The 23030-nt window shown below is 38.1% G+C and overlaps 1 protein-coding gene and 1 non-coding gene across 2 annotated transcripts in view; one reads left to right on the top strand and one right to left on the bottom strand.

Annotated features, from left to right (window-relative positions):
- SLC2A13 (solute carrier family 2 member 13) overlaps positions 1-23030 on the bottom strand; it is a 392282-nt gene that overhangs the window by 255381 nt on the left and 113871 nt on the right. The gene's annotated exons all lie outside the window — the stretch shown is intronic.
- Positions 10696-10835, top strand: LOC121039129 (small nucleolar RNA SNORA67). The gene has a single exon (XR_005794645.1). It is a non-coding gene; the product is annotated as a small nucleolar RNA SNORA67 (small nucleolar RNA).

Raw genomic sequence — 23030 nt, 5'->3', positions numbered from 1 at the left:
GAGCCTGCTTCCGATTCTGTGTGTCCCTCTCTCTGCCTCTCCTCTGCTGGTGCTCTCTCTTTCTCTCTCAAAAATAAAGAATAAAAACACTTTTTTAATTTAAAAAATATAAGAAAATTTCCATAGTCCTCATAAAATTTTACAGATGAAAAATTACCACAAAATACATTAAGCTCTAAATAAGGTAAACTTGCTCTCAGTAACCTGTTTATTGTTTCCTTGACTATTTTTTTTTTTTTTTGCCGCAAGTGTTCAATTTCATTCTCCTAGTATTTTCCCTATATGATGGGACTAGAGCTCTCTAATTTTATTTTTAAGCATTTTAAAATTTTAAAAATTTTATTTTTTATTTAAATTTTAGTTAATATACAGTGCAATACTGGTTTCAGGAGTAGAATTCAGTGATTCATCACTTACATGCAACACCCAGTGCTCATCACAAGTGCTTAGTCCCCATCACCCACCTAGCCCATCTCCCTCCATCCTCCCTCCTTCAACCCATAGCTTGTTCTCTATCATTAAGAGTCTCTTGTGGTTTGTTTCCCTCTCTTCTCTCCCCCCTAATTCTAATATGTGCATCTGTTTTGTTTCTTAAATTCCACATGTGACTGAAATCACATGCTATTTGTCTTTCTCTAATTGACTTATTTCACTTAGCGTAACACATTATAGCTCCATCCATATCATGGCAAATGGCAAGTTCTCATTCTTTTTAATGGCTAAGTAATATTCCATTGTGTGTGTGTGTGTGTGTGTGTGTGTGTGTGTGTGTGTGTATCACATCTTCTTTGACAGACCTTGGCGTCTATCAAGTAGATGATCAAGATCAAAGTAGATCAAAGAAGAGGTAAAGTCTCTTCTCTTTTCACTTTTTAATGGGATTTCACTTTTTAATGGGAAGATGAGAAATCTACAAGAAAATTAATATAGGAAAGACAATTTCAGATAGTGAAAGATAATATTTGAGAAATATTCCAGAATGGCCATAGTCCATTGAATATTCCATGGAACTCTGAAGTTCTAGATGTTGAAAACTGTTTTTTTTCTCTTTGGTTATCTTTTTAAAATCAGAGCACTGTCTTCAAGAAACAACAACAAAAAAGAACTATCCTATGATTCAGCAATTGCACTATTAAGTATTTACCCAAAAGATAACAAAAATACAGATTTGAAGGGATACATGCACCCCAGTGTTTATAACCGCATTATCAACAATAGTCAATTTATGGAGAGAGACTTTACCTCTTTTCTCCATAGTATCCCTAGGGTCTGATAGGTCCAAGCACTCAGAGTACCCAATAAATGCTCAATGAATGTATAAATAAAATTCAAATTATAAATAAATGATTATTTTTCATAAGGAGTTAAGACTTTAACTTCTGGCACCTGTTTTTAGCAGTGGATTTCTCCCTGACTGAGGTCTTTTTCTTTTATAAATATTTTTTAATGTTTATTCATTTTTGAGAAAGAGACAGAGAGCAAGCAGGGGAGGGACAGAGAGGCTGGGAGACACAGAATCTGAAACAGGCTCCAGGCTCTGAGGGGTCAGCACAGAGCCTGACATGGGGCTTGAACTCACGAACCACAAGATCATGACCTGAGCCAAAGTCGGTGCTTAACCAAGTGAGCCACTCAGACGCCCCCTCTCTGATTGAGTTCTCAACAGTATCAAAAGTACAAGTTGAATTGTGTCATTATTCTCATGTCTGGTTTTAGCATATTCTAGGAAAAGTATCTCAGCACATGCCAGAGAAGCATGAAGTCTGGGAAATGGTAGCTGTGATGATACAGTGCTACAAGAAACAGGGCAAAGAAGGCAGAGAGATACCCGCAATATGCCAAGAAGTGACACTGGGCTTTATGTCGCCCCCTAGTGGCAGCTCTGCAAGGAATACTTTATTACATCCTCATCCACATTTCTTGCAGGCATTGCACGATCAGTTTACAGACTTTAAGCAATGCCAAATGTCTCTATAATATAAGCTGTAGTAAATTCCAAAATACTAGTGCTTCTTAAACACCCAAACTCCACACACACTCAAATTAGTCTCGACTGTATTAAATTTACAAACCTAGGCATAGAGGTCCAAGTCTCTTCTCTTTTCTCATCATTGCAACAACATCCTTCCACTTCTCCCTCCCCCATCCCACCTTCCGTCTCTCACCCGTAAAATTCACTCATTCTTTTAATTCATTTATGCATTTGTTTAGCTATACATTTCATAAACAGCTGTCGGCATCATTCAACAACCCCTTTTCTGTGTTTATAACGTTGTAAAATACTGTTTCACTGGCTAAGGAACTACAACCTGTTTTGATTCCCTGCCAATCACTGCAGGTAGTTATGAAGAATGCTGCGTAATGCTAGATGGAACCCTCTCTCCCCTCAGGTTCGGGTTCTTCAGGCAACAGCAGCTCCCTTACTAGCTTTGTGAAGAAAGGGTGCTTCGCCACTGCCTTCCCCACCCACACAAAGGCCTGTCTCCCTCCCTCTGCTCCGCTCCCCATACTAGCCGGCCCTGAACAAGGTCACAAATGTTTCCACTGCTGAGGCTGGAAGCTAGACAAGCCAGACACCTGGGAAGCTCAGTGACGGTCAGTGTTTTAGATAAAGCTGTAATCCCTGCCACAGTTGTTTCTCTCCTTTTAAAATCACCATTAAGGTAATAGTGGATGTACCTCATTCAGATCTTAAGCAAAATCAAAACCAAAGAGGAAAATGATGTCTAAAGAATATTTGGACTTACCAAGTCAGTATTGTGAGCTATAAGACACTAGCAGTTTTCATTTTTTTTTTCCATCAGAAACAAAAATAAACCAACTGTCATCTACTGTGACCATTTCATTAAAAAAAAAAGGGGGGGGGGAATTTAACGCAGTTTTTACTCTAAGGAGCAGTACTTACAAAGAATGATTATTAGGCAGCCTAATTTCTTCATGTGTGAAAACTAGTATCATAGCGAGTAGGACATTTCTTTTTTGTCCCTGAACTGTGTCCAAAGCAGTGGTGGACCAAGGAGCAATAAAGTAACATATATTTTAGAGAAGTGCATGTGAGAAGAGAGGGGTGGCTCTCCTCACATTTCAAGGCTACAGATAGGGATCAGGAAAATCACCCATAAAGATAAGAGGTACCCGCATGAATGGAAAAGACCAACATCTCATTGTCTACCTAGCTAGGCATGCATTTATGAAGTATCCTTACTAACCAGCCCCCTGTGTATATTTAAGCAGGAAATAGGGAGAAGTGGAGACTTAAGGGCCGTGGGATTGAAAGGTGGAAAATGGGAGAAGGGTAGGGGTAAGGCAAAGCAACCAAGTGACATAAACAGCTATCATTTGGCTGGACAACAATGCCACTTAGCTCATCTGAGGTGAAGGGCGAAGTCTTAATTCAGATATGAAACTGAAGTTAAAATCAAATGGACGTAAAAAATGGAGGGGGGTAGGTGCCTGGGTGGCTTAGTTGGTTTAGCATCTGAGTCCCATACTGGGCTCAGTGCTGTCAGCCTATCAGCGCCGAGCCCACTTTGGATCCTCTGTCTCCCTCTCTGCCCGGCCCCCGCTTCCTTTCCTTCACTCTCTCTCCTTCTCTCCCTCCCTCTCTCTCTCTCTCAAAAAATAATGAAAACATGACAAAAAAAATCTTTTTAAGTGGGGAACAGAATTTGAGAACTCTGCTTTCCCATGAGAAAGAGCAGTTGTACAAAGTACAGTTGGATACAGTGAGTAGAAAGAAAACAGAAAAAAGAATTTAGGGGTACCTGGGTGGCACAGTTAAGCATGTGACTCTTCATCCTGGCTCCGGTCATGATCTCACAGTTCATGAGTTAAAGCCCCACATCATGCTCTGTGCTGATGGCACAGAGCCTGCTTGGGATTCTGTCTCTCTTTCTCTCTGCCCCTTCCCTGCTTATACACACACACACTCTCTCAAAATAAATAAATAAATAAACATAAATTTTTTTTAATATTAAAAAAAATAAAAATTTAAAAAATCTGAACCCCATGAAGACTAAATTATGAACCAGCTATAAAATACTTAGTTTTTTAAGCTGGCTAAAAACCCAAGAAAACTCTATGGATCAGCACAGGCCCCCAGACTGGCTTTTAGGAAAGAACTGATCTAGCCCAAGTCTTCATTTGACATGAAAACAATGTGCTCAACTCATGCTCAAGGACCCACACGATTATGTTTTCTACCTGTATTCTTTCTTCATGCTGGGTATTGCATGGAGAGCACCAGTGCACCCTGGCGGGTGCTGGCTGGTAAACACGCTCATTCCTGGCCAAGTAACAGCAGAACACTACTTTCACAGAGGTGGTAGGGAGAAAGACGTAGCAGCTCCACTCAGTCCCACTGCCCCACCGTTCACTAGTCACAACCTTTTATTTTTAATTTTTTTAAATGTTTTTATCTATTTTTGAGACAGAGAGAGACAGAGCATGAGCAGGGGAGGGGCAGAGAAAGAGGGAGATGCAGAATCCGAAACAGGCTCCAGGCTCCGAGCTGTCAGCCCAGAGCTCAACGTGGGGCTCGAACTCATGGACTGTGAGATCATGACCTGAGCTGAAGTCAGATGCTTCGCTGACAGAGCCACCCGGGTGCCCTCACAACCATTTTTTTTTTTTTTTTTTTTACTCATGCTTCATCTTTCCTTCCATTTTCCTCTTGCTTTCTCTTCCCTCACCACTCTTTTCCTTCCACAGCCCCCTTTCCTAGGGTCAGTTACAGCAAACAGCACAAGGACAGTTAAGAGAAGAGACATAACTTCAGATTCTTGTCATCTGAAAGGCACTTTTTTTCTAGTATATATGTCTTAGTATTATTAACAGGCAAATGTCATTGTATTTTACATTTTAGGCCACCCAAATTAAACGGTAAGATTAAAAGAAAATAAAAATACAATAAAGTATAAAAATCATAGTTTCTATTTTAAACGTGCTAAAACTTCAACACCAAATTACTATCAATTTCCATACAGAGAAATTGGGATGAAGTTATTTGTTCATTTTGTTTAAATGTAGTGAAATGTATCATTTAGTTCAGAAAGCATTTTTCAATTTGTCAGTCTAAAGGTTTAAAATACACAGGTGTGTGTCCTCCCTTCCTTTAAGGAAATGAAAAATTGAAGATGCATTTTATTTCACAATTATGAACAAGTACTTATTAAGCATCTAAGAGGAGTAACTTTATAATAATAACTACCTTAATTCTCAAGTATAAAACAGAACTGATTTCATCTCCTTACCTTAGTAACCATCATTTCAAGATACACATAAATAGCAATGGCTATAAAAAAATATTACTAATGATGAAAATTTCCAATAATCTGGCTTTGATATTTCATCATCACTACTCAATTTTTCATGTTCATCCTCTATGACTATTCTCTCTTAGAATCTAATGAACATAAAAGGCAAGCTTTTACTAGACACAGTGAAGAGAAACAATGCAGTCTGGGTACTATTTCTCAGAGGCTGTTTGAGAAATGCAGAGCAAGTCCCTGATGGTGTTCTTTCTGCATCCTCCACGTGTGAGTCAGTTGCTAGGAAACGTGAAAAGACAGGGATTTTGTGTTGGGCCTGAGGAACAATGAGCTAGCTTAATAATGATCTGAATACTAACACATAACCCTCATAAAGGTTGTCTACCTTAGGAGCTAAAGATTACAAATGATGTGTTTCCAGAGAAACAAATTTTGAGACCTAGCCTTTAACTATTATAAACAGATTCTGGTATCTACTAAAATATGACGTAACAGTCATGGACATCTTAAAATCTTTTTTTTTTCTTTCAGCCAGAAGTTGCACCCATCCTACTAGCCAAGCTTACAGATGACAAATCTTTCCACTGCTTCAAGTTATATTTTGATATCACTGAACATACACACACGTGCACATGTGCATACAAGTACCAAAAGAAAAAAGAAAACATGCACATCACCACTACATAGTAAAATACTTGCCACAAAATTATCAGAAGAGCAAAGGGAAGAGCTAGAAACAAGGGAAATACACACAAACAACAGGCACATGTGCACACACACATAAAATGCATCTCTCAGTCCATGGAGCTTGGTGTCCCCATGTCTAAGAAACAGAGGAAGAACTCTGGATGGGGACTCAGAAAATATGGGATCTGTGAAACCACTGTGTGACTCTGAGAAAGTATCCTAATCTCTCTGGGAATCATTTCCTGGAAAATTAACAGAATAATGCTAACCCCAAAAGATTTTTGGAGGACTGGATGATGCTGTGCATGTGCAAGCATTTTTAAATTGTACAGCACTATGTGTGTAAAGATAGTATCAATATTGTATTTCAAAAATGGCCATTTCAGGGGCGCCTGGGTGGCGCAGTCGGTTAAGCGTCCGACTTCAGCCAGGTCACGATCTCGCCGTCCGTGAGTTCGAGCCCCGCGTCAGGCTCTGGGCTGATGACTCAGAGCCTGGAGTCTGTTTCCGATTCTGTGTCTCCCTCTCTCTCTGCCCCTCCCCCGTTCATGCTCTGTCTCTCTCTGTCCCCAAAAAAATAAATAAACGTTAAAAAAAATTTTTTAAATGTTTCCTTTAAAAAAAAATGGCCATTTCAGTGAACAGGTATATGAATAGGATTCAATATTTGAAAATCAAAATTAAGCCAAGTATAAATCGTTAATGAAGGAAGTGGAGAATTCCCCCCCACACCAAAATTTCGTATGTAATTTAGACCATTTCATTTATATTAACATCAAAACACTTGTTTTGAGTTACTAATATGGGAAATGTAAGGATTTAAAATCAACAAAAAACCACCAAAAGAACTTACCTTGGGTATGTTTCTTAAAGAAATGTTAAGCCATGTGTATCAATTCCTCTATAATTTTAAAGTAAAAAAGTATATCAAACTATGAAAGAAGTAAAAGCTTTTTTTAATTTTTTAAGGTTTATTTTTGAGAGAGAGAGAGAGAGAGAAAGAGAGAGACAGCACAAGCAGGGGAGGGGCAGAGACAGAGGGAGACAGAATCCAAAGCAGGCTCCAGGCTCTGAGCTGTCAGCACAGAGCCCGACGCGGGGCTCGAACTCACAGACCGTGAGATCACGACCTGAGCCAAAGTCGGACATTTAACCGACTGAGCCATCCAGGCATCCCAAGCGTAAAAGCGTTTTTTTTCCTTGAAGTTTATTTATTTATTTTGAGAGAGAGAGTGCAAGCAGGGGAGGGGCAGAGAGAGCAGGAGACAGAGAGAATCTGAAGCACACTCCATGTAGTCACTGCCCAGGGCATGACACGGGGTTTGAACCCATGAAACCATGAGATCACCACATGAGCTGCTACCAAGTTGGATGCTCAACCAACTGAGCCACCCAGGTGCCCCTAAAAGTAAGCTTTCGAGTAAACCATCTCAAATACTGTCCTCTTTGTCTTTTCTCTGCTTAAAAGCAGCTTTGCCATCACTTCTACCTTTTAAAAAAATGAATTTACAAACTGTAAAATCTGTGAACCTCTACTACATTCAAATTCAAACTCTATTTATACGTGGATTATGGAGGCTTTTTAAGGCTCCTAGTAGAGTTTCTTACACTCCCAGTGGAGAACGCCCAGCATCCAGGATCTATTTGTTTGCTAGAGCTGCCACAACAAAATACCACAGACTGGGAGGCTTCCACAACAGAATTTTCTCACTGTTCTGAAGGCCGGAAGTCCAAGATCAAGGTGTCGTAGGCTTGGCGTCTCTGGAGGCCTCTCTCCTTGACTTGTTGGTGGCTGCCTCCTCTCTGAGTGTCTCCACATGGTCTTTCATCTGTGCAAGCTCATCCCTAGATCTCATCCTCTTCTCCTCAGGACATCAGTCAGAGTGGGGTACCGCCCCCCACATGGGTGGCCCTTAGTTACCTCTGCCCTATCTCCAAATGTAATCATATTCTCAGGTCGTAGAGGTTAAGAAGTGAACATACGAATTTTGGAGGGACACAAAATTTAGCCCATAACACTCCACGTCCACTTGATCTCAGTGGAACCCTAAGAACTAAGAAATGCTAAAAGGAAAACAGCTCCATACGCAGGCTGCAATGCATTCTTCAAGGTTCAAAATCTCCAGGTCCTTGTCAAGAAAGGAAACAATGCAGCCATTGCATGGCCATTTAGGAGTAATTATGTTAACATACGTAAATATCAACACGGCTGAGGAAACAGAGGTCTTTTGGGCTCACAAACTAAAAGGACAAACACTGGTATGTTCAACTGTTTTCAAAAAGTTCCTGCAGCTCTATCTGCTGACTTTCCCGTTTACTTAGGCTGGGCCTTCATCTAAAAGAACTACAATGCTTGAGTAGCAGCAAACTCTGTGGAGGGGACACAAATAACAAGCTATTATGTGATGACTCTGCAAGTTTTCTTTCAAAGGAAACTATAAAAAAATCATTAAATGCAGTTCCTGAATATTTCTGACACTGATCTGGTATAAAAAGTCAGGTGAACAGACATGTTTTCATTGCCTCAGACTACGTTATGATCTTGTGTATAAAATTAACATCACAAAACACTGCCTTAACACAAAAGAGCCATAGATTTCTACAGTTTTTACCATCCTCAAATATGTTCTCATTTCAGCCTCATGAAGATTCTGTGAGGTAGAGAAGGCAGGAAAAGATGAGAAAAATGAATAAGAGTGAAGTTAAATGGCTTGCCCAAGGTCACAAATTAATAACCAAGGGAATAAAAATAAGAATGAAGGACTTCTGACATCTAAGCCAGCACTCTTTATTTTTGGGACTTAATGACATTCAGGGTATTGAAACCACAATCTTGCAAAATTCACTTTGTTTATTTTAGCTCCACGGGGATGTAAAGGTCTATAAATAAAATTTGCTGAAATTCTGCATATGACCACAAAATGAATTTAATCTGAAATAAAAAGAAATCTGATTTCTTCAACAAGTGTAACATTTTAAAGATATCAAAGCAAAAAAAAAAAAAAACAGGAATTCCCATAATTAATAATACAAGGCACAATTTAACCTAGCAACCAGATGGCATTATTAACTAGATGATAGTAGTCTACTACTTGCATTTTCCCTAGGCTATAAACATTTCTTCAACTAACTAAAATTAAGGAGAATTGAACTACTGGATAACTAGACTTTGATTAATCAGGTTAAAGAAATTAGGCTTATTTAGCATGAAGGGAAAGTCAACTATCTGAATATCAACTATGATAAAACTTGTTTCATCGAGCACTAATTATGTGCCAGGCTAAGTACTTCATTTATATGGTCAATCTTCACAAACCACTTTGTGAAGTGGGTTCTACCTCACACCCATTCTACAAATGCAGGAATAAAAGTGAGGTTAATATATTCAATAATCCATATTTAAAATGCGGCAGAGCTACAACTCACCCCCCCATCTGACTCCAAAGCCTGAACTGTCCATCACTCTACTGCTTGATTTCGAACATAAAGAATCAGATATTGCCTATCACAAATGAATACAGGTGATGAAACGGGCCAAAAGAGTAACAAAAATAAAATTTCCAAATAGCATGCACTGTTAAACAGAATGAATGAATGGGATTATGGAATTTCATGTAAAAGTTTTCAAAGAATTACCTTCATTAATTTATTCTATTACACAACAAAATTGTTGAGCACATGCCACAAACCAGGCACTCTCCTAGGTTCTCAAAACTTCTAGAATGTAACACAATCCCTTGCCTTGGAGGGTTTGAAGTTTTCTAAGGAAGATAAACATAGGAGAGACTTTAAAAGGTATTAATAATGGTAATAGCATAGATTAGGATTACACGACTGCTTTAGGAAAGGGTATCATAAAGCTATTTTTCATTCTCCTTGCAAACCAGTGATGTAGTAATATTCTGTTAGTTGAGAAAAGGCAAATTGCTGATGGGCCAAAGTTATGTGGAATACACAACTTTCTGACAGGCAGCCTTGATCCAAAGACAAAATTTCTACTATCTAAATAGTAAGTGAAGGTCAATCTTATGGCATAGTACTATAAGGTCAATTTTAGATCTCAAAAAATTTTAAAGGAGAATTAATTGTATATCCTTCAGAACGTTATACACACAAAAATTTTTTTTGAAACTGACCTTTAATCATAATGTGAAAGAAAGAAATCAAGTTATACTGTTTTACAAAATCTGTTGATGAGCTGACCCTCCTACATCACAATGTCTGTCCCATAAGGACTAATGGAGCAAACTGGAGCTTATGTTTCAAAACCAGGAAAAGCTGCACCTCTTGCAAACAAATGATAATTTTTATCAAATGAGCATCACAAATGTAATAAGTGATCATGTCACCCTCTTTCCCCTGGCTATTAGCATTTTTTAGAAAGTGACATTTAAATTTCTTTATACCTACCCTATTATACACATACAAGAATTGAAAGAGGCTTTTTTTAGAAATATACAAAGCAAATACAAATAACCCCCCAAAAAACATTACGTGATGAAACATGAGTTAGAGACTCCGGTTCTTCAAGTCTCATGGCTAAATGACTCATCAGGTTAGCAATAAATAAGAAGAAATAATGAAACCAGTAAGAGTTTCTAAAAGAGTTACATAAGCTTGCAGATAAGATAATAGAATGTTATGTTAGTGACCTTCCAATAATGCCCACACAAGCACATTACAGTCCTTTAACACAAAATGCCCATTTGATCACTCATAGATGTTACATAACGTGTTCTTCAAAGGTGAGCCTCTCTACAAGGTGCAACTAGTGACTTCCAACCCCCAGAAACATAGAAACCTGGGATAAAATCTGGAATGCCGAAGATCTGTGGGGGCAAGGTGATGTTTCCTTTTGACCTCTGACTGCCTACATATATGTCTCAGTCCTCCTGTCTCCCCATCCACACATTGAACTTGTCATTTTTCTTGACATGGACACAAACTGATGTGAAGCAGACTGCTTCAGCCATCAACCATGACTTCCCCACCAAAAAAGAAAACTATATCCAGAGTTGGTCATGGCAGACCTTTTAGCTATACAGGTGTGGCTATCAACAGAGTGACAGAAGACAAGAGCACCTCTTGGGACATGGAAACCATCTACAGTAACACATCCACTCAATGTTAGTAACCTCAGTTGAGGGGGCTGTTGGGCCCAGTCAGGGTCTCATTCTTGGACCAGGGGAACCAGAAAGGGAGAAAGTTCAGATATTGAAATGTTTCAATTTCCAAAGTTCATTAAAATGCTTTTATTAAGATAAAATAGATAAAAGATCTATTATTGCATTATCCTGAACAAGTACTGTTACTGAAAACAGAAATACATGTGTATTTGTTAGTGATGCTCAATATTTTTGCATTTTTCTATCTATTGAGGCTCCAGTTGCAAATTCATATCTTTATACAGGATTTAAATTCTGTATATACTGCAATATATAAACAGAAATAGGTTATTTCTAATATTTATGTACTGCCTTGTCTGAATGTTATAGATGATATTTAAAAACAAAAAGCATGGGGCACCTGGGTGGCTCAGTCGGTTAAGCGTCCGACTTCAGTTCAGGTCATGATCTCACGGTTCGTGAGTTCAAGCCCCGCGTCGGGCTCTGGGCTGATGGCTCAGAGCCTGGAGCCTGCTTCCGGTTCTGTGTCTCCCTCTCTCTCTGCCCCTCCCCCGTTCATGCTCTGTCTCTCTCTGTCTCAAAATAAATAAACGTTAAAAAAAATTTTTTTAAAACAAAAAGCAAAGCAAAACAAAAAAAAATTAAACTTTTCATAGATAATTGAAACTACTTACTTTAAAATCATCTTGTTCACATCTATTCACTCACCTACCTTCAGTTCATACTCTTTCCTCAAAATAAGAAATTTTCAGGTGAAAATATATTTCGAACAATTTGAACACTGAAACACTCTCAATGTGAAACAATGTGTAGGATAATAGTTATTTATCTGCCTAACTCCATCTTACTAACCAACAATCAGAAATATTCCTTTCACACTAAATAAACCCCAGGATTGTGGGATGAGTCTCCCCTATTAATTTTGAGTTGGGGGCATCTGGGTGGCTCAGCTGGCTAAGCATTCCACTTCAGCTCAGGTCATGATCTCTCTGTTTGTGCGTCTGAGCCCTGCATCTGGCTCTGTGCGGTCAGTGAGGAGCCTGCTTCAGATCCTCTGTCTCCCTCTCTCTCTCTCTGCCCCTCCCCCGCTCTCTCTCTCAAAAATAAATGAACATTGAATTTTTTTTTAATTTATTTTGAGTTGGAGTACTTGAAATAGCTGTCAAATATAAAGAATTCACATTTTTTATGAGATAGTCAATCATACAAATCATAATGATTCTTACTGTGGAGTGACATCATCAAAAAGTAAAAATATTTTAGCAATTTCAAGAGTAAAATTTCTGGAGGTTTTTCAGTAACAAACTGCTAAGCAAAGAAAGTTATAAGTTTTTTTATTATTTGTAGTGATTATTATTGCAGTTTCTTTTTGTTAGTATTTCTACCTTCCTGTACTTAAAAAGACAAGGAGAATTGAAGCAGTTAACATATTTCTGGCTTGCAAATTAAATATTTGCTTATTCTATCACTTTATATATGAGAATATTTTATCTGAAAATTGGGCAAAGGAAGTATTTTACAATGAACAATTTCAAGATATGAATACAAATCAGTAGTACACAAAAAGGCTTTTTATTTTTAAAATAAATTTATATCTCCTTTGCCCATTTCTTTACACATTAATCCGCTCTACCTCTAGCAACAACTAATCTATCTGTGAGGGTTTTTTTACTTAAAAAAATGTTTTTTTAATGTTTATTTTTGAGAGAGAGAACACACCCAAGTGGAGGAGGGGCAGAGACAGAGAGGCAGACACAGAATCTGAAGCAGGCTCCAGTCTCTGAGCTGTCAACACAGAGCCCCACATGGGGCTCGAACTCACAAACTGTGAGATCATGATCTGAGCCAAAGTCAGGTGCTTAACCGACTGAGCAACCCAGGCACCCCTATTATTATTATTATTATTATTATTATTATTATTATTATTATTTAATTAGAGAGATCACATGGTATTTGTCTTTATCTGTCTGACCTATTTCACACAGTATAATGCCCTGAAGGTCCATACCTGTTGTCACAAATGGCAAGAGTTCATTCTTTTATACGGGTGGAAATATCCCATTATCTGTGTGTGTGTATGTTTATCCATTCATTCACCAATGGATACTAAGGTTGTTTCAATATCCTGGCTATTGCAAATAATGCTGCAACAAGCATGGGGTGTACATATCTTTTTGAGTTAGTGTTTTTGTCTTCTTTGGATAAATACCCAAAAATGTAATTGCTGGGTTAATGGTAGTTCTACTTTAAAGTTTTTGAGGAAACTCCATACAGGTTTCCATAGTGGAGAAACTATTTATATTTCCAAATCCGTGCTAACACTTGCTATTTCTTGTCCTTTTAATAGTCATTCTAATAGATATAAGGTGGTATCTCATTGTGGTTTTGATTTGCATAATTAGTCACAATGACTATGTTCAGCTTTTTTTCAAGTACCTGTTGGCTATTTGTAAATCTTTGAAAAAAAAATATCTATTCAGATTCAACACCCCCCCACACACACACATTTTAAATCGATTGTTTGGTTTTTCACTATTGAGGGTTTTTTTGAGGTCTTTATATATGTTGGAATCAGCCCCTTATCAGATTTATGATTTGCAAACATTTAATCCCACTAAGATGCCTTTTCATTTTCTTGATGGTTTCCTTTGCTATGGAGAAGTTTTTAAGTATTATGTAGTCCCACTTGACTTATTTTTTCCTGTTGCTTTTGCTTTTGGTGTCAGATTAAAAACAATAATAATCACTGCCAAGACCTATGTCAAGGAGCTTACACCTTATGTTGTCTTCTAAGAGCTTCCTGATTGCAGGTCTTATATTCAAGTCTTCAATCTGTTTCGATTGTGAGTATGCTATAGAATGGTGGTCAACTTTCATTCCTTTGCATGTGGCTGTGCAGTTTTCCCAACACCATTTATTGAAGACACTATCCTTTCCAAATAATATATTCTTAGCTCCTTTGCTGTAAATTAATTGACCATATATTGGTGTGTTTATTTCTGGGCTCTTTATTCTTTTCCTTTGATTTATGGGTCTGTTTTTATGCCAATACCATACAGTTTTACTTACTATAGCTTTGTCAGATAGTCTGAATCAGGGAGCATATGCCTCCAGTTTTATTCTGTCTCAAAATTGCTTTGGCTATTTTGGGATTTTGTGTGTGTGTGTGTGTGTGTGTGTGTGTGTGTGTGTGTGGTTACATATAAATTTTAGGATTATTTGTCCTATTTCTTTGAAAAATGTCATTGGAATTTTGATATAGATTGCACAGATTCTATAGACTGCTTTGGTTAGCATGGACATTTTAACAACATTGACTCTTCCAATTTATTTCTGTCTTCTTCAATTTATTTCATTAATATCTTACAGTTTTCAGCATACAGATATTTCACTTACTTGACTAAATTTATCCAAGGAAATTTATTATTTTTGATGCATATGTAAATGGGATTATTTTCTTTGTCTGAAAGTTTATTATCAGTGTATTGAAACACAACAAACAGAATTTTTGTGTACTGATTTTGTATCCTGAAACTTAATTCATCTATTAGTACTAATAGGTTTCTGGTGCAGTCTTTAGGATTTTCCAAATACATCATGCTATTTGCAAATAGTGACAGTTTTGTTAATTCCTTTTCAATTCGGATGCCTTTATTTCCTTTTCTTGCCTAATTATTCTAGTGAGGACTTCCAAAACTATGCTGAATAGCAGTGACAAGAATGGGCACCCTTGTCTTGTTCCTGAAAGAACAATATTAGTTGTGGCTTTGTCACATATGTCCTTATTGTATGAAGGTACATTCCCTCTATACCCATTTTGTTAAGAGTTTTTAATCATAAATGGAAGGTGAATTTTCTCAAATGCTTTTTCTGCATTTTGAGATGATCATATAATTTTTATCCTACCATTTGTTAATGTGGTGTATCACACTAGTTCATTTACAGATGTTGAACCATCCTTGCATCCCTGGAATAAATATCCCACTTTATCATGGTACATAATCCCTTTTAATGCACTGTTGAATTCAGTTTGCTGATACATTGTTGAGGACTTTTGCATCTATGTTCTTCAAGGATATTGGCCTGTAATTTCTCTTCCTGTGGCACCCCTGTCTGGTTTTGATATCAGGGCAATGTTTTCTTATTTTTCCTGTCTGGATGATTTATCCACTGATGTCAATGGGGTATTAAACTCATTAGTATGTAATGCTGCCTATCTCTCCCTTTAAGTCTATTAATATTTGCTTTTGTATATTTAGTGCTTCTATGTTGGGTACATAAATAGTTACAAATGTTATATCCTCCTGCTGGATTGAGCCCTTTATCATTATGTAACACCCGTTTGTCTATTACAGTCTTTGCTTTAAAGTTCAATTTGTCTGATGTAACTACTACAGCTTTCTGTTGGTTTCCATTGACATAGAATATCTTATTCTATCCCTTCACTTTCAGTCTGTGTGTGTCCTTACATGTAAAGTGAGTCTGTTGTAGGTAGCATACACATGGGTTTATGATTTTAAGTCCCACAACACTCCAACCAACAGAGAAAGAGTTCTTAAACAGTTACCTCCCCCAATGCACAGCAAGAGGCAACAGACCCAGGAGCTTAGTCTTTCTGTGAATAGGGCCTATTAGGTAATCATTGTGGCTGTGACCTAAGGTGCAGGCTTCTAATTAAACATGCAGCATCTAAGGGCTGATTCGAATCCTTTCCAGAGACCTTGAAGGGCAGGAGCTACCTTTGTTAACTGTATCTGCTGTGCTCCAGAGTGCCAATGTCTCCTTTGGGGGTTGGGGAAAAGCCCTACACAGAGCTGGTGTCCTAGTTTTTACGTCTGGCTCCATGGTTTTTACAGTCACTGCCCAGTGGACATCCCTTGACCTCCAGGCTCTGGTGGCCAGGGGAGCTTTCCTTTCTAGGTCCTATGATATTGTGGCAATCAGATAAATAGTTGTTGGCAGGCTGCCACACTCAGGGCACTACAAAGACAGCAGATTTACGCACACCCCTGATTTTCGGTGAAGGAAGCCTCTGTTTGTCCTGAAGCTTTGGCCTGAGGGGCAGGTTTGGCATATACCTGGTGGACTTTAGAGATATTTCTAAGAAACTCAGGTTACAGAGGCTATCTTGGTACTCTGCAGCTCTGGTACTCTGCAGCTTGGTACTCTGCAGGTACTTCCTGCAGCTCACCAGTATCTTCTATAAAAGAGCTTACACTTGTCTAGAACCTCAATTTCTATAACTGCCACCATAATGGGATTTAGGTTTATAGTCCCACAGGACTGTATGTATCTGCACACTTTAAAAACTGTTGCCTGATGACCTGGCTTCCAGTTAGTCTGAATCTAGATGCTGAGAACTTCCCCTTAAGGACACTGACAGGTCCTGGCATATTCTCAACTACTGAGAGCTATTAAAAATATAAAAGGTCAGGGCACCTGGGTGGCTCAGTGCTTGACTTTGGCTCAGGTCATGATCTCATGGTTCTTGAGTTTGAGCCCCACATCAGGCTCTGTGCTGACAGCTCAGAGCCTAGAGCCTACTTCAAATTCTGTGTCTCCCTCTCTCTCTGCCCTGCTTGTGCGTGTGTGCACTTTCTCTCTCAAAATTAATAAATGTTAAAAAAATTTTAAACAGGGGCGCCTGGGTGGCTCAGTCGGTTAAGCGGCCGACTTCAGCTCAGGTCATGATCTCGCGGTCCATGAGTTCAAGCCCCGCGTTGGGCTCTGTGCTGACAGCTCAGAGCCTGGAGCCTGTTTCAGATTCTGTGTCTCCCTCTCTCTGACCCTCCCCTGTTCATGCTCTGTCTCTGTCTTAAAAATAAATAAATGTTAAAAAAAATTTTAAACATATAAAAGTCTGCTTGGACAAGCACAAAAGTTTGAGATAAGACAAAGATTTAGGGCACAGCTGAAAGACAAGTTTGTTCCCTACACAAGGCCACTCCTTCAAGAATTGGAGAGGTGGTTGTTTTATCTACTGTACAAAAAACAACAGAGAGACAAGCAAACTGAAAAAAACAGAGAAATATATTCTAAATGAAAGAACAAGATAAAATTTCAGGAAAAAAACCTTAATGAAACAGAATTTACTGATAAAGAGTTCAACATAATGGTCACAAAGATGCTCATAAGACTGTGGAGAACAGATGAACACAATGAGAACTTCAAAAACAAGATAAAAAATACAAGAAAGTACCAAACAAATGCCACAGAGCTAAAGAATACCATAAAATAACTGACTGAAAAATACATTAGAGGGGTTCACCAGCAGACTAGATGAAGCAGAAGAGAGGATCAGTCACCTGAACGACAAAGCAGTAGAATTCATTCAATCAGAGCAGTCAAAAGAAAAAAAAGTGAAGACAACTGAAGGTGTTTATAGGACAAAATTACATGGACTACATTCATATTAGAGGTCCCAGAAGAAGAGAGAGGGAAAGGCACAAAAATCTTGTTTTAAGAAATAATGGCTAAAAATTTCCCTAACCTGGAGAAGGAAACCAACAGCCAGATGCAGAAAGTCCAGGAAGTTCCAAACACAATGAACCCAAAGAGACTCAGAGACACACTGTAATTAAAAAGTCAAAATTTAAAGACAAGCAGAGAATATTGAATGCAGTAAGGGAAAACAACTTGTTATGTACAAGGGAATCCCCATAAGACTATCAGCAGAGCTTTCAGCAGAAACTTATAGACCAGAAAGGAGTCGCATGACATATTCAAAGTGCTTAAAGAAAAGAAAATCCCAATAAAAAATACTCTACCCAGGAAAGTTACCATTCAGATCTGAAGAAGAGATAAAGATATTTTTAGATAAGCAAAAGCTAAAGGAGCTCACAACCACTAAACAGGCTTTACAAGAAAAGTTAAAGGGACTTCTTTAGTCTAAAAAGAAGTGCACTACTTACAATAAAACCTACAAGAGAATAAATCTCACTACAAAAGTAAAAATACAGTAAAGATAGTGGATTAATTACTTGGGATACTCAAGTAAAATTGACACTGAAATTGTAAAATACAGAGGGAGGGAGAAATATTGAGGTTTAGACTGGGACCAATCTTAAGGTGTTAACAACTGGTAAGAGACTTATAGAAATAAGTGGTGTGTGTAAACCTCATGGTAAACTAATCATAAAGCAAAAATCTATAATAAATACATAACCAATAAAGAGAAAAGAATGTTAAGTATACCACTGAAGGAAGTCATCAAACCACAAAGGAAGAGAATAAGAGAAGAAAAAAGGAACAGAGAAACTATAAAAACAAGTAAACAATGAACAAAATAGCAATAAGTACACACCTATCAATAATTAAATGTAAATGGACTAAACTCTCTAATCAAAAAACAGAGAGTACCTGAATGGAAAAGGCTTTTTGCAAGGGGTTAGAGCTATTTCTTTCTTGTGTGGCTCGTATTACAGATACTCTGAAATTGTTCTTCAAAGATGGCTGCTCGACTTGATACAAGTTAGAATTTATTCATTCTGCAACTTCTCACATCAGTATTTGTCTAATTCCTGGTCTCTGTAGGTTATAGTTATCAGGGGAAAAATCAAAAGTACCTTGAGAAAATTTCCAAAAACTACATGCCTCAACATAAATTTGATCAACTGTGGTGACACACTATGTTTATATGGTGGTTGTAGGCAAAGGCAGGTGCCACCCACTACCACCACCACAAAAAACAATAATTTGACAGAGAAAAAAAAGTTTTTCCTCAATACTGGAATTGAGCAGAGCAAAAAATACACCACATGAGATTGCGATCTACAGGGTAAGTATGATTAATAATTCAAAACACAAACTATGAATAATTTAAATCTGTGATGTATGAGAAAGGGATACTCACTTAATGAATCTTACCACCCTATTCTATTTTCCACCTTTACCTTCTCCCCCAGTGAAGAATGATGGGATCCCCCCAGTGAAGAATAATGGGGGCAGAACAGGCAGAAATGTTTCAGAACTATTTAGAAATGGAAAAGTATATATAGTTCACCAAATACAATTTTGTAAATCAAGTTATGTAATCAGGAATAGAAATGATTTCTAAAAAAAGTAACACCTATTGAGAAGGACTTATAAATTATGTTATCCTCAACTTCTGCTTTAAGCAGAACAGTATATTAATTATTCTAGTAACTACGGTCTTAGATAAATTTCAATACATATGATTTTTATAACAGTGCTAGCTTCCTAAGAAAATAATGGGTATCTCCAAAGACCAATGAAGATGAGATACAAAAACAACATTTAACCAAATAATAAATGGGAGCTGACAGCAAAAACCAAACTTAAAAGTTAGAGTTAGGCAAATACCTGTAAGTACTCTTGAATCCTTAAGTGTAAACCTTGGGCATGCTAGACAGTGGGACAGCAAATTCTGAGACTCTTAGTAAGGTGGATTATTGAAGGGGCTAAAAATCCCAAATCCCTATTATGCCTTAACCCCTGGTATAAAAAAACAAATCCTCCCCAAATAAAAGAAACCCACAATAAGTATTGTTTTTTCAACTTTAACACATGCACTGAATCTACAATTTATTGAGCTCGTACAATTTTTTTTCATTTTCTCATAATACCACCAACAAAAATACCACAAAATGAGAGCAATTATTGTTCCCATTTTATAGATGAAGAATCTGAGGTATAGAAAGTTTTAGTAATTTTTAGATATCCAAAGACACAAAGCTAGTAACAGCTACAGGTTGGAGGAAAGCTCAGGCAGCCTAATTCCAGAGCAATATTCTAACTGTCACTTATTCTGCTCCTTGTATTTATGCAAATAATAATTATAACAATAAACATGTTTATGTGATTTTTATGTGTCTAGTGCCATTTTAGATGTACTAATTTAATTCTCACCACAATCCAGTGAAGTTTACAGATGAGGAACCTGAGGTAAGGAGAGGTTATGCAACATATAAAGGTCACCCAGCTCCTTAACAACAGAGATGGGCTCTGAAGCCAGGCGCTCTTACTTCTGAGCTTATGCTCAGAACCACCTCACCATTCTGCTTCCTGAATACTGGTTCATTTAATCCATTTATCAACTCTAAGAGAGTTTCCATCCCTGTCCTTCAAAGCTGATTCTACAGAAGAAGTAAATAAATCTGCATAAAAAGGCAGGAGGCTTCTGGGGGGCAGCAGATCAAGACCCCTTTCTCAACTCCTTTAATAGTGAAGTTAGAAAAATGTATCCAGGGACATGTTTTCACAGCAAACCAGGAGGCCTCCTGACAGCAGCTTAGTGGCAGGGATATAAAACAAGATCTCTGAAATAAAAATATATACACTGAGGAAGGAGAGCACGCAGGCTGGTGACCTGTGTCCCACACCAGGATTTGAGGGCTTGTGGAGACAGAAAGCTCAATATAGCAGAACATATGACTACTGCAAGGTATGCCTCTGGACTGGGAGGTGCTGTACTTTAGGGGCCAACAGTGGAGTCTAGGTTTATTGAACCAAAAAAAGTTGTAATCTGGTGTTGTAGGCAAAGGAAGGTGCCTCCCACCACCACCACCACAAAACAAACAAACAAACAAAAAAGGAAAGAAAGAAAAAACAAACAAAACAACCTACTTTCTACTCCCTCATCTCTAGAACCTTCACACATATGGCATTCTTTATTCTCATTATCTATCGTTTATCATCTTTTCATTACATTACATGGCCAAAGAGACTTCCAGATGTGATTAAGGTTTTGGATCTTAAAACAGGGAAATTATCTTGCATTATCTGGGTGCACTCAACCTAATATTATCACCTAAGCCCTTAAAGAAGAAGGAGGCAGAAGAGTCTGAGAGATGCGGCAGAAGGAGAGGTTGGGCAGACTTGAAGGGTGAGAAGGACTCAGGCCGCTCTGGCTGCCTCTAAAGCAGGGGATCGCAAACCATGGAATGCAGGCAGCCCCTAGGAGCTGAGGATGAACTGCAGCAAGGAAAGGAGGATCTCAATCTAAAGCCACATGGAAATGAATTCTGCCAACAACCTGAATGAGCCTGGAAGCACATTTCCCTCCAGAAGCTCCAGAAAAGAGTCCAGACTGGCAAACACCTTGCCCTTGTTAAGACACAAGAGGAATCAGACAAGACAACCTACACTCCTGACCTACAGAACTGAGCCATCGTAGGTTTGTGGCAATTTGTTTCCATACTACAGGAAACTAATACGTATTAGTAGCCAGGTGGAACATCTTTGCAACCTGGACAGGAACCAAAAAGCCCATTGTTGGCAATGAATTCCACCACAGGAGTGCGCCAATGTAATGCCAGTTCCCACCCCACCCCCACTCTACAGTCTGAGTATAGCCCCAGATTTTCCAGAATATTCAATTAACACAATGAGGTGAAGTTTAGGGATAATTCTCAACGTGGTGATAAACAGACAAGTAAGGGTTTAAGTGACTTGACCTAAAGAATAAATTTAAACAATGCGCCCTTTTTGCTCTCTGAGCAGCACCATGGCAGTTGGGGGTGCTGGGCGGGGGGGGGGGGGGGGAGTGCGAAGCACCTTATGAGAAGTGGCAAAAAATGGACCAAGAATAAAGTCAGATCCATTTTCTAACAAAGAGTGTTTTCATGCGAAAGCACCAGCTTTGTCAATTTAAGAAATTTCAGAAAAATACTAGTCACGAGACTCCAGGGGATCAAAATGGATGGGATGGCCTCAAAGGTTTCTGAACTGAGCCTTGCTAATCTGCAAAATGATAAGTTTGCATTTAGAAAATTCAACCTAATTACTGGAATGTTCACTGCATGAACCATGACAAAAATGCTCCACGGTCAAAAAAAAAAAAAAAAAAAATGGCAGATCATGACTCAAGCTCATGTTGATGATGTCAAGATGACAGATGGTTATTTGTTTCAACGGGGGTTAGTTTTACCTAAAAAACATAACAATCAGAGTCTGAAGACCTCTTATGCTCACCACCAAATCGAGACAACGGAGATCATGACCTGAGAGATGCAAATGATTTGAAAGAAGCAGTCAATAAATGGACTACAGATAGCATGGGGAAAGATCCAGAAAAGGCTTGCCAATCGATCTTCTCTGTGATGCTGTCATTAGAAAGGTAAAAATGCTCAAGAAGCACAGTTTGAATTGGGAAAATTCAGGGAGCTTCCCAGTGCAAGTAATAGTTTTGGAAATGCTACTGGGGATGGGACAGGTGTTAAAGTCGAATGAGGTATAAGATGTGAACTACCACTCTAAGAATCTGTTTAAAATTCAGACTTTTAATGGTGACAAATAAAAAAAAATTATTTGCAAAAACAAAAAAAATTGAATAAAATAATGTGACCTGGTTTGTAATTATGAGATTGTAAAGCAAGTCAAATAATTTTAAATGTATAATGGTAACTCATTAAAACAATTCTAGTGTTGAAATGTATATAAGCTGTTTCTCATTCATAAAATCTCCTTAAAATGCGGTAAAACTACATCAAATCAAACATCTTTTTTTTTTTTTCACTTGGGCAGTAAGTTTGAAGCACATATGGTGGTGATACATAAGTCACACCCAAACTTTGACAAGTCCTAGAATTAATCCAGCCTCCCACACACATACTAGAAAAATGCTGAAAAGCCCTGGTCCTTTCAGTGCCATTTGGCACACAAATTAGACCAGGAGCTGTATCCGGTAATTCTCTATTCTATACCAATCACCATGGTTGGTCCTTTACAAACTTCATCTCATGTAATCCTCACAACTCAGTAAAATAGGCATTGCTATTCCCATTTTTTTCAATCAAAACATTAAGAGAGAAGTTGAGAAACTTGCCCTATCTTACCCAGGTAATAAGAGCTCTTACTGAAAAGCTGATCCATCTCTGTATAGAGACCATAACCAAGATGATTTATCCTCATTCATATGCAAAATACTTTAGTAGAAATCCTGAAAGGCTATGAGGTGGCAATACTATTCCATCAATCAATTCGCCTC

Source organism: Herpailurus yagouaroundi, unplaced genomic scaffold, assembly GCF_014898765.1.
Source record: "Herpailurus yagouaroundi ecotype Mexico unplaced genomic scaffold, PumYag 166, whole genome shotgun sequence".
NCBI classification, from domain to species: domain Eukaryota; kingdom Metazoa; phylum Chordata; class Mammalia; order Carnivora; family Felidae; genus Herpailurus; species Herpailurus yagouaroundi.
The sequence above is the reverse complement of the archived record's forward strand: the minus strand, read 5'-3'. Positions and strand labels throughout refer to the sequence as shown.